Below are 19,146 nucleotides of genomic sequence, written 5' to 3'. Positions count from 1 at the left end.
TAGATTCTTAGGACCCTAACTATAATTTCCCCTAAGGGAATGTCTGAACTTGCTGGCAAGGACAAAGACCTTGCTAATCTTGTGACAAAATCATCACTGCTAAGTTTTTTCTTATGGTTATCAACAGATTTATTCTGAGAGTTAGTAGACCTACATGGGGTGGGGAGGAAGGGGGAGACTCTTCATCCCTTATTCTAATCATTTAATCAATCTTCTCTTGATGATAAGGATTGACCATTCCAGTAGTAGATTAGTAAATCCAATTCTCAATTCTATAAGTTTAAAGGTTTGTAGTTAATTCATTGGAGAACCACAAAAATAATAAGATTTGGGAGATTGTATCTTTGAACAAAGCTTTTGACACTCATTCTTTAACTCTAGGAAGATGAGAGACAGCAACACAATCTTTAGGTAGATATTTAAAGTATATTTATATAGATCTTATGGTTTTTTAAAAAGCACTTTTTGTTAAATATATACAAAAGTTAAATTTTTTTTTGAGATAATCAAGCTGAAGCTGAGAGAGGCATTCTTCTAAGTCATGTAACTGAAATTAGAGCCCAGCTCTCCAGATACCATGTTCCTAGTAAGTCTGCTCTTCTCCAGGCTAAACATGCTCCAATCCTTCAATCAGCCCTCACATGGCATGTACTCAAAACCCTTCACAAAACTGTTTTTTCTCTTCTGTATGTACTCAAACTTATCAATGTCCTTCCTAAAATGAGATGCCTGCAATTTAACACTGCACTTCAGATGTGTTTTGACCAGGGCAGAATACAGTGGGTTTCCATTTTTGTGCCTGGAAGCCATACCTACTATGCTGTTGTGCAAAACTGTATTAACCTTCTTGGCTCATGTATCCTAGTATTCACTCATGTTGAGCTTGCAGTCTGCTGAAATTCCTAGATCTTGTTTTGGATGATGCTTTTTCCACTGTGTATTTGTGAAATTGATTTTTGAATCCATGCATAAGATTTCACATTTATCCCTATTAAATTTCATCTTATTTCATTTAGCCCAATGTTCTAACATGTCTAAATCTTTTTGCATGCTGATTTAGTCATCCAGTATGTTATCTTTCTATCTCAATTTTGTATAATATTCAAATTTGATAAGAATTCCAACTATAACTTTATGCAAATAATCAAACACTCAGCTGGATCTATGACAGCATTCCCTCCAACAATGCATATCACGACTCATCCATGGATTGTGGCATCTATCCAGGTAACTCTTGTCAATGTCCCATACGTTCACCATCATATTTCCACCTAATGTACTGGAGTTCTTTCTCATCTACCCTTATCATAATGAGAATACAAATAAGACATATGGGCTGTCCATGGGTTAACTTTTGCTTTCTTCATGTGACCAATTCATAGGGTTTATTTATTTGTTTATTTATTTATTTATTTATTTATTTATTTATTTATTTATTTATTTATTTATTTATTTATTTATTTATTTGTTGTTTTCAACATTCACTTCCACAAGATTTTGAGTTTCCAATTTTCTCCCTCTCCCTACCCTCCCCCCTCCCCAAGAGGGCATGCAACTTGATATAGGCTCTACATACACATTCATATTAAACGTATTTTCACATTAGTCATGTTATAAAGAAATATTAGAACCAATGGGAAGAACCACAAGAAATAAGAAACCAAGCAAAACAACAAAGAAAAAAGAGAGTAAATAATCTGCTTCAATCTGCATTCAGACTCCATAGTTCTTTTTCTGGATGTGGACAGCATTTTTCATCATGAGTCTTTTGGAATTGTCTTAGATCCTTGAGTTGCTGAGAAGAGCCAAATCCATGAAAGTTAGTCATCACACAATGTGGCTGTTAGTGTATACAGGGTTCTTTAGGTTCTGCTCATTTCACTCAGCAACAGTTCATATAAGTCTTTCCAGGTTTTTCTGAAGTTTTCCTGCTCATAATTTCTTATAGCACAATAGTATTCCATTATGTTCATATGCCACAACTTGTTCAGCCATTCCTCAATGGATGAGCATCCTGTCAATTCCAATTCTTGGCCACCACAAAAAGAGCTGCTATAAATATTTTTGTACATGTGCCAGTTCATCTTTTTAAGTAATGCATTTTTTAAAAAATAGATTTTTTTGTTATTCTGAACTTCACAAACAAAAAGTATGATTATTTTCACATTAAAAAAAAACAACAGAAAAATAGACTTGCACCTAGAACCATACATTTCCATTATGTATAGATTGGTTTTTAAGGCATATGATAATTTCAGTACATTAGTTCCCAAAACGTCCTCCTCACTTATGTTTCCTACTGAACCACCTTATGTTCTTTTCTGTGCATTTTAAAATTACTTTTTTGATACTATTCTTTTTTGTGTCACTATATTTACTTCCCTTTCCATAACCCCCCAATTCCCTGCCCCTTAAAGAGCCCTTCCTTGTAACAAATAATCATAGTCAAACAAAACAGATCCATACATTGTCTATGTCTGAAAATTCTACAACTTGAGTCCAACACCTCTCTGTTAGGAGGTGGGTAACATGCTCCATCATTGGTACTCTAGAATCATGGTTGATTGTTGCTTTGCATGGAGTTCATAAGTTTTTCAAAGTTGTTTTTCTTTATAGCATTGAAATTCTTGTTTCAATGAATCGACAAGCATTTATTTAAAGGCCTGTTAGGTGCTAAGAACATAAATATAAAGAATAAAATTGTTCCAGGTTTACTCATTTTACTCTGAATCAGTTCATCGAAAAAGTCTTCCATTATTTTTTTTTGATTAATCAAAACATGAAGAGGCATTTATTGTCATGTGCCAGACATTGTGCTAGGTACTGGGGATAAAAGTACAAAGAATGAAACAATCCCTAATAGCAAGTATAGTTCCTTCTTATAATGTGTAGCAGCCAGCACAATGCTCTTCTTTTGAATGATCTTAAATTTCAGTTCCTTGGAGATGATAACGTTAAGTGAGTCACAGTCATACAACATTGCTGAATGAATATTTGTATTAAAAAGATAAACTGTTGTTTTAGGAGGAAAATTTGGGGTCATTAAAACAATTATCTAGCTTCGCAAAGGAAAATCTGGCCCATGATTTTCTTTCTGTTCAAATTCTGAGCCCTACTTATTGTCCATTTGCAGACTCTTTCTAAGATAGGAATGCCAATGGATAAGCAATATAGGCTGCCCTTTCACTTGCAAATGATAGTCTGGATGGTAGGCATTCTTTGTCCACTTAGTTTTTCTTGTGTGGATAGTTAGGTGAAACTCTTTAAAGGATTATAGATCTGATTTAAGAGATCCTGTAGTGTTCTAGGGTCACTGGAAAATAGGAGCATCTAGAAAATTTATACATGCAGAGGGCATCATTCTGCTTGGAATCTGCCCTTGATCTTCATGACAGAGACAAACACCTTTGGCAAACATTGAGCCTAGTTTTATGTATCATTTCACATTAATGATGAGTCATCAAGCAAGGTTACCTCTATAATATTTTCAAGGAATCTTGTATAATTTTGACACATTTTGGCATACATCTTGCTCAAGGAAGACCTTTAAGGTGGTGTTTTTCTCTACAAAATTTTTTTCCAACAACAAAAATAAAAGAACAGTGGGATTTTGTATTCTGTTGGTTTTGTAACAGTAAAGATGTGGTTCAGCATGGAATAATTTTTCTGAAACAGATTTACCTGTTCCCTTCTAATGCCTTCCTTAAGAATGACCTTGGTGCATATGTAGATTATGATCATAAGATTTTATGGAGAGATAGGAGAGTAGGGGTATAGGTAGGTTGGTAGCTACTGATAATCTCAGTCACCTTTTCCTCCTTTTTCCTTTTACATTTTTTCCTTTTTTCTTTCTCTTTTTGGTAATAAAATATGAGAGCTTTTCTATATTTGGTATCTTTTCTTCCTTCATATACCTTGAAAATTGATCTCTCAATGCCCTCAAAGTTGTGTCATCTCCAGCACTGTCTCTGTGTTGACTTAATCTAGTCTGGATGATTTTCTCATCTGTGTTTTCTGCAGTGTGTTGCTCCCCTCTCAGCTTCAGCTTGATTATCTCCAAAAAAAATTTAACTTCTGTATATCTTTAACAAAAAGCTTTTTAAAAGACATACGATCAGGGGCAGCTAGGTGACACAGCAGATAGAGCACCAGCTCCGGAGTCAGGAGGACCTGAGTTCAAATCTGGCCTCAGACAAATAAAAAAAACTCACTAGTTGTGTCACTCTGGGCAAGTCATTTAACCTCAATTGCCTCACCTAAAAAAAAACCATAAGAGATATATAGATAGATAGATAGATAGATAGATAGATAGATAGATAGATAGATAGATAGATACACTTTAAATATCTACATGAAGATTATGTTGTTGCCTCTCCACTTCTTAGAGTTAAAGAATATGAGTGTCAAAGGCTTTGTTCAAAGATACGATCTCCCAAATCTTATTATTTTTGTGGCTCTCCAATGAATTAACTATAAACCTTTGATTGCTTATGAGTCCAAATTGGTGGCTCCATTTTCCTTAATGATGAAAAAGTTTGTTATAAAAATCGTTGCAGTTCTTTATGACTTCTCATCTTTTTTCCTTCTTCCATTTTCATCCTTAAAATGCACGTGGAATGACTTCATTTAATTGGCTCTCTTGCCTAGCTTTCTTTAATTTCCACTCTCCATCCACTGCTATTCACTGTTTATAAATTATTAGTAGCCATATCCCACCTCCTATTTTCTTATTCCCAACTTCTTCATCCCTCTTACCCTATTCACCATTCCCACTATACCCTCTAAAATTCTTGTTCCTTAATGACCAAACTCCCCTTTATCCTAGACTTCTTTATTTCACGCTGTTTCCATTTACTAGTTCTCCTAGAGACACTAGAGGTCCTGAATGAGGGGTTTTAGAATAGTCCTTGCTAGGGGGGCAGCTAGATGGCGCAGTGGTTAGAGCATCAGCCCTGAAGTCAGGAGGACCTGAGTTCAAATACAGTCTCAGACCAAACACTTAACACTTACTAGCTGTGTGACCCTGGGCAAGTCACTTAACCCCAATTGCCTAAAAATTAAAAAAATTAGAATAGTCCTTGCTCTGCACTGTCATTTCCAGAGTCTGCCTTCACTTAGCAATCTTTCCTCCTTTGCACTCTACTCACTCTGTAGTTTCCACTCAGTCCAAATTATGATGACTATAGCACACCACTTACCAAGTCATTCTCCCTTTTTTTTTAAGGAGTGTAATTGCTGTCTTGCCATTTTTCTCTCCTCCCCAAATCCTATCCTTAAACTAGGAGACTTTATCATCCATGCAGATGTTCTTCCAAATTTCTAACCTTCTAGTTCCTCAACCTTCTTAAATCTCATGACCTTAAACATCTTCATTCTACCTTAGCCACACATAGGAATTAATTATTATGATAATAATTATTAATATAGGAATTATAAACCAGATTTCACCATAACCCACAAGTGTTCTGCTCTCCTAATTAGAAACTCTGACATTTTTCTATCCAAATGCAACCTTATATCATCCCACCTCTTCATATACACCACCCATCATAAACCTTTCTTTGGTCCTAATTAAAACCTTCAAGCTCACCACCCCTCAATATTTTCTCATGCCATTATCCCTTCTATCATTTCATTTTCCTCCCTCTCCAAACCCATACCAACAGTTAACTATTTCAATTCTACACTGTCTTTTGCTCTTGAACCATTTGCTTGAATCACTATTGCTGTTCATCTCTTGACAAATATTCCTTTGAATAACACAGCAAGTACATATAGTACCAATATAAAATGAATAAATACAACTGTATCACAAAGTAGTTGAATAGAAGGTAATTTGGGGGTGGGAGTAGGCACTAGAAGTTATATTACTTTCACTATCTGCCTTCTATCTATCCAGTAGCTGATGCTACAACTGGATAAATTCTCACAACTGTGCTGCCTAGGTATATTGAAAATTCAGATTATCCAACCTTTACTCCTTGTACTGGTAATACTTTTATTGCTTCTTGATTCTCTATCTCACTTCTCACAAAAGCTATTCCAAAATTTTTCTTCCTTCCTTAAACCTCTCATACCTCCCTCTCTTTCAGTTGAGACCCTTGCCTTTTGCTTTACAAAGAAAATTGAGGTCATCTAACATGAGTTCTCATATGTGTATGTGTGTGTGTATATATATATATATATATATATATATATATATATATATATATATATATATATGTGTGTGTGTATATATATATATATGTATGTATTATCTATATATGTTTGTGTGTTTATGTTTAATTAGAATGTTTTTATGTATGTATACACATATATGTTTATATCCCATTCTACTAGAAGTCTTTTCATCAGGAATGCTTGAAAGTCCTCCATTTCATTGAAAATCCATTTTTTTTTCTCCTGAAGGATTATATTCAATTTTGCTGGGTAGGTGAATCTTGGTTGTAATTCTAGCTCCTTTACCTTCTAGAATATCATATTCCAAGCTTTCTTCTCCTTTAATGTAGAATCTGCTAAATCTTGTGTCATCCTGACTATGGCTCCACAATACTTGAATTCTTTCTTTCTGGCTGCTTATAATGTTTTCTCCTTGACATGGGGGCTCTGGAATTTGGTTATACAGTTCCTGGGAATTTTCATTTTGAGATCTCTTTATGGAGGTGATTGGGGGATTTTTTCAATACCTATTATGCCCTCTGGATCTAAAATATGGGGACACTCTTCCTTGATAATTTCTTGAAATATTATGTCTAGGTTCTTTTTTTTTTATCATGGCTTTCAAGTAGTCCAATAATTCTTAAATTATTTCTTCTTGATCCATTTTTCAGGACAGCTATTTTTCTGATGAGGTATTTCATATTTTCTTTTTTTTTCCCATTCTTTTCACTTTGTTTTATTGTCTCTTGATGTTTCATGGAGTGATTAGCTTCTACTTGCCCAATTCTAGTTTTTAAGGAATTGTTTTCTTCAGTGAGCTTTTATACCTCTTTTTCTATTTGCCCAGCTCTGCTTTTTAAAAGTGCTTTTTTTTGTGAGGCAGTTGGGGTTAAGTGACTTGCACAGTGTCACACAGCTAGTGAGTGTTATGTGTCTGAGGCTGGATTTGAACTCATGTCCTCCTGACTCCAAGGCCAGTGCTCTATCCACTGTGCCACCTAGCTGACCGTAGGAGTGCTTTTTTAAAGTGAATTTTTATACCTCCTTTTCCATTTGGTGTATTTTGCTTTTTAAGGATTTCTTTTTTTTTCCAGTGAATTTTTGTGCCTCTCTTACCAAGCTGCTAATTTTCTTTTTCATAATTTTCTTGCATCACTCTCATTTCTTTTCTTCAATTCTTCCTCTACCATGCTCATCTCTTCCTTTACCTTTTATAGGGATTCTTGTTGGGTTTGTATCCAGTTAGCATTTTTCTTTGAGCTTTTCCTTGTAGCTGTTTGTTGTCTTCTATTTAATTTGCTCCTTGGTCCTTGCCACCATAGCAGCTTTTTATGGGGAAGTTCTTTTTTCATCGTTTGCTCATTTTCCCAGTCCATTCCTTGACTTTGAACTTTATGTTACAATCGGGCTATGCTCACCTAGGGATGGGGGTCGGGGGTGGGGGGACACTGGGAACTGTCCCAAGGCTCAGGCTTTTTCTGTTTTCAGAGTTAGTTCTGAGTCTACATGTTTCCAGTACTTCCAAGGGGATATAACCCAGTAAGAGATGTGGTCACTATTCTCCTGGTCTGTGCTCTGGTGTTCATCCAGGAAGGGCCCCGGTTCTTCTGCAGCACTCCTCTTGGTCATGGACCTGTGACCAGGTCCCCTACTCTCCTGTAGCTGCAAGTGCTAGTGCTCCTCTGCACCCTAGACCTGCTACCCACAGCTGCATATGGGTGATAGAGCTGCCAAACAGTGACAGCTGCATCCAGGGCCAGCAAATGACACGCTGTCATCTCTTTCTGACCAGTTGTACAATTCCCTTACCATCTCTGGTCTGGGACCTTTTGAAGCTGCTGCCACCACTGTTGCAGTCACCTCCAAGGCCTGCTGCTGGTGCTTCTCCTGCCTTTGATCTGGACTGGCCCCTGCACTGGTACCACAGATTTCTCATGAATCCCTCTTTGTCTTAGGCTAGAAAAATGTTTGATCTTTTGTTGGCTCTACTCTTCTAAACCTCAATATAAGGTGCTATTTTAAAGTTGTTTAGAGGGAAATATTGGGAAAGTTTGCCTGGGTTGTTGCCTCTAATCCTCTATCTTGGCTCCAATAAATGCTTGTTGACTGACTGAATACACAAGTGTTAAATTACTAGTTGGTGTCATTTTTTCTTTTATCCTTCACTTCCTATATTTCACCAATAACTTAAATAGGTCTGTTTGGAATTATTTTAATGCCATTCCATCTGTTTCCCTTTCATGTTCTTGTTCTTTCTTCTAGCTTGGTATCAATTTTCATCTTTGTTCTGACAAAGTTGGTGGTCCAACTGTACACAGAAAACTGATATAGGAATGACTCTCAATCCAAGGACAAAAATTTTCATGTCTGCTAACATATAATCATTTTCCTTTTTTTGTTATACTACTTGGTGCACACCATGCCCAGCACTTTCTGTTTCTTTTTCAAAAGAAAATAGTTATAATATTTAGGCATGAAACTTCCAGGGAGTTGTCAGGTTGTTTTTTTTTTTCTCATTTCTTGCTCCTGAACCAGATTCTTTTACTTTTTCTATGCCTTTACCTATTCCCATTTTTACACTGAAGTCATCAATATCAGAATATATTTTGAGTTAATATGGAACATGTCTTACTGAGTTCTTCATAGAATTTATTTACCTTTTCATACTCTATAACATATATTAGTATGTAAACTAAAATTAATACTTACCATGGGCAATACATCATGAGATGACCAAGTGTACCATAAAAATTATATTTTTTTGCCTCTAGATCTATGATGAAACTAACTCCACTTCTTTGCCTCTCTATAGAGAGGCATGAATAAACTATGATTTTTTTTGCTTTTATATTAGAAAGGTTTATACTATATGGAGAGCTGGTCCATTTTCTCATCTTGTTGCTACAATTTTACTTAAATAAAAACAGAGGTATCTTAAATCCATTTAGATAAACCATTGATAGATGGAGTTAGGGGTTGAGAATAGGAGGGGAGGTGAAGGTTGTACACACAACATTCTGTCCCAGTTATGACTTTGGTTGAAACACAATATCCCAACTTCAGCTGCCTTTTTATTTTCTTCTCTTCCCCTTTTCTTCCTCCTCCTCCTTCTCTTCCACGTCCTCCTCCTCCTCTTCCTCCATCTCCTCCTTCTCCTCCCCCCCTTTTCCTCATTTTATTATTATCATTATAGAAACATATATTTTGAATTGGAAGTGATTTGAGGGATGGTCTGATCAAACCACCCCATTGTACAAATGGGACTCAAAGAGGTCACACAGATAAGTGGAAAGTACTAAAGGTAAGATTGAAAAACAAGAACTGTTCTAATCTACTGTTCCTTCCACTAAATCACAGTGCCACTATCTTCTTCTTCCCATTTCTTTCCTTTTTACTTTCTTTTTAACGTTTTATGGATGATTTTGGAATCTCTCTCTCACTTTTAAATCTTCTCATACGTGTTCCTACACACAAATACACACATCCTTCTCTTATAACAAGGAAAAATAGAAAACCAATTAAGCAGGACAGACCATTATAAAGATCACATTTTACAGCAAGTGCAATAATCTGAACACAGAATTCATCATAGTACAAGCTCACTAACAGCTTGTGAGGTCAGTATATAGTGTCATATGTTTCTTGGTTTGTTTGTTTGTTTTTTCAGTTTGGGCCTTCATTGAAGCTTCCTATCTCCTTACATCACTAGGACATTTCCAAGAACTCCTCATGCCCTAAAGTATCACTCACTACAGCTGTGCCATTCACAGAAACTGATCTGAGAATAACCAAAATCAGGGAGCAGCTAGACCAGATGATCTCACACACCAGTGCAGCCTACAATGTGGCGAAGAGTTGCTAATTATTTAGGAGTTGAGGGTTTGCAAAGTTTTATATAAACTATCTCTATGATTCTCATAACAACTGTATAAGGCATGTAAGAGTACTAGATATTATTATTGTCACTTTGAAAATTAGGAAATGGATTTAGAGACATTAAGCAATTTGCATTGGTCATGCAGTAAGTGCAAAGTTAAAATTGGAATTTAATTAAAATTGAAGTTGGAAATTAAAATTCAACTCTCTTCTCATTCCAATCCAGCAGTATTTTCTCTCTATGTTGCTGCCATTCTGTGCTGCTCATTTTTTTTAAATCAATGATTTGCACATAGGCATAGATGGTATGCTTGCCAGAATTTTAGATTACAAGTAACTGGGAGGAATGGCTAACACACTAGAATAATAGAGTTAGAATTCAAAAGATATTGACAATCTAGACCAAAGGTCTGAATTTAATAAAGTTAAATTAGGGTAAATGATGTCCTGATTTTCAAATGAGAGAAAGGACAGAATTTGTAAACTATAGATCAATGAGCTTGAAATTAATTTTTGAGAAAATTCTAGAATAGATCATTGGTTGGGAATCAACTAGTAATGGAAGCAGTGATAACAGAGCTAGCATTCCTTTATGAAGAATGGGTTATACCAGACTAACTTTATTTCCTTTTTTCCCCCACTAGCATTACTATACTAATAAATAAGGGGAGTACTGTGACTATGGTTTACATAGATTTTGGCAAGGTTTTTGATAAAGTCTGTCACCCTATTCTTGTAGTGAAGTGGAGAAATACAGAGTAGACAAGAATCCATTTAGATGGATCTAATTCTGGTTGGACAATCAGACTCAGAGTCATTTCTAATGGTATGAAAGGTTGGGGTGTTCCAGAGGAGAACTCTAGGGATCTGTGCTTGATCCCATGCTGATTAAAATTTTTTTGTCACATGCTTTGCTAAAGATACAAATGCCACTATGTTCATTATATTTAAGGATGACACAAAGATTAGAGGAATAGTTAATATGCTGGTTGTCAGAGTCAGATCCATAGAGGCAGCAAGTGATGCAGCAGATAGAGTGCAGGACCTGGGGTTAAGAAGGTCTGAGTTCAAATCCAGCCTCAGACACTTACTAGCTGTTACCCTAGACAAGTTATTTAGCCTCTGTTTGCCTAAGTTTTCTCATCTGTAAAACAGAGGAAATAATACATGACAGACTAGAGAAACGAACAGTATCTAATTAGGTGAAATTCTATAGGGATGTCTTATACTTGGGTACAAAAACTCAACTTTATAAAGTAAAAGATGGGGAAAAACATGGTTAGAGGGTAGTTTGAAAATTATATGTTTTGGTGGATTCTAATCTCAATATGAATCACAGTGGAATGTGGCAACCAAATGGGCTGCATTAAAAAGGCAAAGTTTCCAAGAATAGAGAAGTGATCATCTCACTCTACTTTGCTCTTGTCAGACTCATTTGAAGTACTGTTCAGTTCTGGGCACTATAATTTAGAAGGGTCTTGACAAGCTGGTGTTGTGATAATATTACTTCTTACTTGCAGGAGGGCAGTAGAAGTTTGTTAAAGGAACACAAAAGATAACAGACACTTGTGGCTCTGGAAAGACTCATTTAGGTGAAAAAAAAAACAGCTCCCCTTTTCAATGTTTGAAGAAGGCTAATATATAACCTAAGGACTTGTGGATAGCTTCTATTAGCATTGGCCTTGAAGGTGGGTTAATCTACATTTCCAAAAATAAAACTATCTGTTTCAGTAGCCAACCAGCAAGAATAAGGTTTTTTTAAACAGAAAGTTTTTTTTTTAAAGTAAAAGAATAATCAAGGAGTATGTGCCTTCTTGCTTTGCATTGAGTAGAAGCCAGTTTCCAAGGCAGAGCTACTTGTGTCTAAATGGTATCTAAGTAGGGGCAGCTAGTGACACAGTGGATAGAGCACCGGCCCTGGATTCAGGAGGACCTCAGTTCAAATCCACCCTCAGTCACATAACACTTACTAGCTGTGACCCTGGACAAGTCACTTAACCCCCATTGCCCAACCAAAAAACAAAAAACAAAATGGTATCTAAGTCTTTCTGCCACCACGTTGGAGGGTATTCAGAAGAGTACAATGGAGGTGCAGATGGCAAGAGAATTATGAAGGACCTTGAGTTCTTGTCAACCAAGGATCACTTAAAGGAATCAGGGATGTTTAGCTTATAGAAGATGTATAATAATTGTATTCAAGTGTGTAAAGGTCTGTCATGTTGGGGCAGGTAGGTGGTGCAGTGCATAGAGCACTGGGCTTGGAGTCAGGAAGAATCATCTTCATGAGCTCAAATCTGGCCTCAGACACTTAGTAGCTGTGTGGCCCTGGGCAAGTCACTTAGCCCTGTTTGCCTCAGTTCCTTCAACTATAAAATGAGCTGGAGAAGAAAATGGCAAACTTCTCTAATATCTTAGCCAAGAAAATTCCAAATGAGGTCATCAGGAGTCAGACATGACTAGAACAACTGAAGGATGTGTGGAGGAGGGCTTAGCCTTGTTCTTTTTGGACCCAGAGGGCAAAAGCAAAAGAAATAGGTTGAAGGGGCGAAAAGGCAGATTTAAGTTTGGTATCAAGAAAAGGGGGAAAAACATCCTAACAAATACCATTGCCCAAAAGTGGAATGGGCTGCCTTGAAGAGAGAAATTGGATGTCCGCTCCTTGGAGATCTTCATGCAGAGGCTAGATGACCACAGATATATCATAGTAGGTATTTCTTTTGTTTATGGGTTGAGCTAGATAGCCACTGAGGTTCCTTCCAACTCTTATATTTGATAAACCTCGTTTCTGGTAGTCTTAAGAAGTATGACATACTATCTAGGGCATACATAGCTGAGGTAGGAAACAGCTTCAAGCTTACTCCTGGCAGTTTGAACGATAGCCAATTGTGAAGGAAGAACCCAACTCATGAGAGGGGATTTCTCTATCATTCTCCCTTCCCCCTCTCCTCCATTCTGATAATAACTCATCATCCATAGTGTTTTGAAATGTGGCCAATTGCCTGGTAGGAGGCATCATATTCAGCAAAGAACAAGTCCAAATAGTTGAAACAATTAGGAGAGTGACCTCAGTTAGAAGAGAAGAGAGCCAAGAGAAAATTAGCCCTAGTCCTCAAGAGTGGTAGCTGAAAAGAGGAATGGGCCCGTGGACCCAGGTTGAGTAAGCTGCCCACCAGTGAAGTATACCTGGTGGTGGTCATGGGAGAATACTGTGAGATAAGAGAGGACATCAGCCTGCAGTGTGAGACACATGAGTTGCCTTGGCTTCAAGTATTCCCTATGTATGTACCTTACTACCATTGTATTAGGTGTATGTTCCGATTCTTACCGTGATTGCCCTGTGTGTTTATGGGAAGGGCAGTGTTCATAACAGTTCTTATGTAGCCTGCTTGTAATACTTTTGCCATTAGCTCATTGTGTCTAGTGACTGACTATTAATGCTAAACACACCTGGGGGCTCAAGAGTGGGGTTTCACAGAGTACCTTGAACCTAAGTCAATAATTGTCCTCTGGGGACCCAACCCACAATAGGAGAGAGGCAAACTGAGGAGGTAAGATTAGAAGGGGGCTCTTCAATAACTCTCATGTTTGGGTTAAAAAAAAATAGACTTCTTGATCATAGAATAAGGACTTAATGACCACACAGTTTATTTTTAAAATCTAGGAGTTTCAACAAAATTTAAGCTTAATAAGAGTTGAAATGGGAAATAGCAGACAAAGAAAATCTAATCCAAGATTAGACATTAATAGAAGCATAGTATAGAGACTAAATGAGTTTAAAGTGCTTTTGTCTTCTGGTCAAACTACATGTAAGGCATTGTATTTGGTTCTGGTTGCCATGACAATCTATGTCCTAACTCAAGCCTTTGCATTGGCTGTCTCCAGTGCAAGACAGTAGATAGAGAGCTGGAACTAAATTCAGGAACATCTGAGTTCAAATTTTACCTCTGACATGAACTGTGTGACTCTGGGCAAATAATACAAATCTTTGTCTGACTTGGTTTCCTTATCTGTAAAATGGGGGTAATAATAGTATTTATCTCCCAGGGTGTTATAAGGATGCAGTGAGATATTTGCAAAGTGCTTTGCAAAACCTTCAAGAGCTATATGAATACTAGTTTTAGTGTTATTATTATTATTATCCTTATTCAATATTCCTTACTTCTTCCTCTTAGATTCCCTATTTTTCTTTAAGACTCAGCTCAGATCTTACCTTCTGCAGGAGACTTTTCCTTCTCTCCTTAGAGAAAGTTGCCCTTTTCTTTAAGACTACATTTCATATTCTCAGCATATATCTTGCATGTACATATTTATTTATATGTTGTCTTTCCTTTGGGATTTTGAGTTTTATGAGGACTAAGAGAGTGTTTTGGCCTTCCTTTATAATTTTGTATTATCCCTTGTATTTAGTACAGTGCCTGGAACATAGTAAGTACTTAATGAACACTTTCTGATTGATTGATAGATTGATCAAATCCAGCCCTCTCATTTTATAGATGAGACTGAGGCAGGCCCAGAGAGATTGAATGACTTGTCCAAGGTTACAGAAGTAGTATCAGAATCAAGATTCTAACATAGGACCTCGGATCCTAAATCTAATGCTTTTTCCATGGCATGTAATATAGACTGGACAAGAGAATACGTAAGAGAGACATGATAGCCATCTTCAATTATTTGAAGATATATCATAAAGAAGATAGATTAAATTGTTCAGCCTGGTGTTACAGGACAGAACTACAAGCAAGGGTGCAAGTGGTAGAGAGATAAATTTTGCTTGATGTAAGGAAGCATTTCCTTGCTATTAAATATGGCCCAAACTAGAACAGGTTTCCTGGGAGATAAATGGGTTCTTTTATTGAAAATATCAAATGGGCTCTGAGCGACCACTTACATTGAATTTTATGGAAGCTGTTCCTCCTGAGGCATAGGTTGGATTTGATGAACTCTGTGATCACTCCTAACTCAGATTTTGTGATTCTATAAATTTAGAAATTTAAACCAGTCTTCATTCTGTTTTATTCATATCTACATGGTAGAATTACAGCCTGAATATTTGTCATTTCAGTCAACTCCATTAAAACTGTACAAGATTGAAATATAACCTATTCCCATCCAAACATCTGTACACTTGTGCTTTGTGAAATCTTTTGGGGGGGGAAGGTGCTTAGCATCACAGTGAGAAAGTTCCGTCTGCTGACTGGTTTCCTGTTCCTCCTTTGATGAAACCACCTAAGCCTGTGATCATAGAAGTACATAGACTATGGACACACCTGGGACATACTCCTTGTGATTCTATGATGCCATCATCTCTCTAGAGTTTGACTTTTGTCATATTGGATTCACATGTACCATCTCATACCAACTCATCTGACAAGTTACTGAAAAGAGTTTTCTATTTTAATTTTGGAATTGTCATCTAAACTCTTGATTTTTGTGTAGAGTTTTTGTGACTGTTGCTTTTTTTTTCTTCTAGTGATGTAAGGATCCACTCACTGCTCTGATTTTTTTTTCTTTTTACATTAACCTCGTATATCAACATAACTGCAAAATTTACAAGCTAGCCAATTCTCTTTACTTCTATGTTGTTTCCAAAGTCTAGATGCCAGGTGTAACAATTTTGAGGCAGATGAGATCCACTGACAGTCAAAAAGCATTTATTAAGTTCTCATTGTGTCCTAGGCGCTCCACTAAGCAATGGGGATAAGAGAAAGGCAAAAACAAGTCCTGCCCTAAAGGACTATATATTCCAATGGAGGCAATCCATTGTGAATCATCTCTGACTTTCATTGTCAGGTTAGGGGACCATTCTGAATATTTGAAAATGCATGAATCAGGAAGTATAGTACAATACTAGAACTGTCTTTTTCTGATTTTTTGTTTTTCTCATCTCTAAACACTTTCTTCAGCTACTGCTAACATAGCCTGTATTTAGATTTTTTAAAAAAAAAAGAATTAACGCTGTAATAGAATGCATCTCATCACAACTTTCTTCATCATAACCAGTTGCCTTAGCCTTATATTATTTGAAAAACTGAAAGATTAACTTTTTTTGACTTCTCTTTTTCTCTCCATTTATTTTCTCTCCTAAAGATTTTAGTGTCCTAATTTATATTTCCAGTTAGACATCATGGATGTCTCATGTGTCTAAGGAAAGGCCAGTGATGGAGGGAAAAAGAGAAAATCATATACTCCCCACAAGCACTAGGCCAGTTACGATTTTATTTCAGTTCTGCTTTGTGGTTAGCTCAGTTGGATGCAGTAATATTCTACTAATGTCAGTGTCATGACTGTCAACTTCAGAAACCTAAAAATCTGGCCACTAGGGGTCAGATGGCTTTGCTGTGTTCTACAACTTGAGATATAATAGCTGTGGGTCATAAAAAATACTACTGTGAAAGAGAGTAAAGGTATATCAGAGCAAATTCATCCCAATTTCACACGATGACCTAAATTAGTAGCATTGAAAAATGAAGAAGAGCCAACATACACACTGGGAAAGACTAGGCAAGCCTTGCTCTTATCTGAATAAAGGAAATTAACCAAACTTTTATCAAAGACAGCATAAGAAACCCTGAATTTAAAACAAAACAAACATCAATCCAACTTCATGAACTTTACAGGACAGTTGTGGGGAAATACAACAGAAAAAATATCAAAGCAGATGGTCTGAGACAGGATTTGTGGCATCATCTTCACATGGGAAGGACCACATTCAGATGGGTCTTAAGAGGCCAAAAGCATTATTTTAGAGGCAGTGCCTAGACTATGTTGCAAACCCTGTGTTCCCAGTGTGGGATGAGTGTAAGTCAATATGCCAGTACTGGTAACATAGAGGAAGAGTGCGTAATGATGCAATCACTCAGCACAACTGTCTCTTTTCATCAGAAAGTGACCCTGTGAAAGAGAAATGTTAGATTGGAAGGAAGTCCCCTGTTCCCAGTGGCTATGTTTTACGTGGTGAATGGAGTACAGCATTTTGTAAACTGACTCAATTAAATAACATGAATAAAATAAATAGCTGTTTAAGAGGAAAACTTAGGGCAGCTAGGTGGCGCATAGAGCACTGGCCCTAAAGCCAGGAGGACCTGAGTTCAAATCTGGCCTCAGATCAAACACTTGACACTTACTAGCTGTGTGACCCTGGGCAAGTCACTTAATCCCAATTGCCTAAAAAAAAAATGTTAAAAAAAAAGAGGAAAACTTATTTACCTTCTGGGAGATTCAACATTATATCAATGAATATATCATTTTGCCAAATTTGTGAAAAATATGTATCACTTTTATAATATTTTCAAAATTCAGATACAATTTCACGTTATTCATAAAAATGAGATTGTTATTCTCTCTTGGTTGATCTTTCCTTTTTATACTTTAGGAACAATACATGGTTAGCAATAAAGGAGCACATTTCCTCATGGTGGCTGGGGCTGAGTAGATGATCTCTAAGGTGTCTTCTGGCTTTGAATTCTATGATTCTAGATATTAGAGAATTTTTCTTTCTTTGCACTTGATCTGATGAAAAATTTAAATTTCCTTTGAGTTGAAATTTTCTGAGTAATTGCTTTTCTTTTAATGGGTAAGAAAAGTTTTGTAATCAGTAGAGATCTTGAACATCTGTTTAATGAGTTGGGCACACTTTCAAAGGTGATAAAGTTATTTCCATTACCTAATAAATGTGTTGATTTATTTTCTATTTCATTTTCTATTGGTACTAAAATATTTTGATCATCATGGAAGTGGACCATTTAAAAAACATGTACTTCTGGATGCAGAAAGAAATATTAAAATTCAATGGAAAAACATGGATACCCATTCATCACCAAAAAACTTTTCTCAATGAAAGAGAATATTGCCCATGAGTTTGACAGAATAGCAGGAGACAGAAGCAAAGCCATTGTCATAACCCAGGGCCATCGCTTCAGACCCTTCCCTATTGACATCTTCATCCAAAGGGCCATCAATGTCCAAAGAGCTATTGAGTGACTCTTCTTGAGGAGCTCAGACACCAGGGTGATCTTGAGGATTGAAAATACTAGGGAGGTACACGTTACAATTTAGAGATTTGGTGATTTTCATAGCTACATTCAGTACTTTATCATACAGGATATTTTCAAGTATCTCAATGTAGGTGCTATTGATGCTTGGGACATTAACACTGCATATGGAAGTAATAATATCTACCTACCTGATCATGTAATTGGAAATCAGATTAACATGTTTTTAAGCTATATCTGCTAAAGGATACAGAATGTCATCATGGAGCACTCTTTTTTGACATCTCCTTTCATATTGTATTAAGTTTGCTTGAAGTAGTGCTAACTAGAAAACCAATTTTCAAAGAAATTTTTCCCTTTAAGGTTTTTATCATACAAAATGATCTTTTGTTTACTCAGTTCTTCCATTCCCTCTAAAGAACTGCAATTTTAAAGATTACAGTTATGAAAGCCATGACCTGGAATGTAAAACTATATATAATAGCAGCCTTTGAATGTATAAAACATAAAAAGATAATTTCTAGTTTTCACTGAAGTGAAAATAAGTATAATAATAATAATAATGATAATAATAAAAAAAAATTGCATTTAGACAGAATTTTAAGGTTTATAGCACTCTTCACATTATCTCAGTTGACCCATAAAAATTCTGGGATGTAGGTGATATCATTATCCTCCATTTTATAGATAAGGAAATTGAAGCCAAGAGAGGTTATGTGTCTTTCCCAAGGTCTCCCAGCTAATAAGTATCCAAGGCTGGATTTGAACTCAGAACTTCCTGATTCTAGGTTCAGCATTGTAAATATAAGCAAGAAAGACAATTTGCATTTGGAAAGAACTCTGTGTGTATAAAGTTGTTATTCTAGGTCAACATGATGAGAGGTAGAAAAGTTTTCAAGCACAGAAATATTTAGCAGTATTCCAAATTCCAACACAGAGAAAGGCAACAAATATGCCCATGAATCTAGAAACCATTTGGTATAAATACTTGTATGTTCTGATTTACATATGTTGTCTTTCCCCATTAAAATCTAAGTACCTTGAAGGCAGGGGCTGTTTTTGTTTCTTTTTATCCCCAGGACTTAGCATGATACCTAGCAAGTACTTTATAAATATTTGA

General features: G+C 36.3%; 1 pseudogene; it reads left to right on the top strand.

The window, feature by feature from the left end:
* LOC110210726 (NXPE family member 1-like) overlaps nucleotides 1-18,270 on the top strand; it is a 151,029-nt pseudogene extending 132,759 nt beyond the window's left edge.
* Nucleotides 18,271-19,146: the final 876 nt, after the last annotated feature.

The sequence above is a fragment of the Phascolarctos cinereus genome, unplaced genomic scaffold, assembly GCF_003287225.1.
Source record: "Phascolarctos cinereus isolate Bilbo 61053 unplaced genomic scaffold, phaCin_HiC Scaffold_726;HRSCAF=1367, whole genome shotgun sequence".
NCBI lineage: Eukaryota > Metazoa > Chordata > Mammalia > Diprotodontia > Phascolarctidae > Phascolarctos > Phascolarctos cinereus.
Note: the sequence above shows the minus strand (reverse complement) of the source record. Positions and strands in the feature narration are given on the sequence as shown.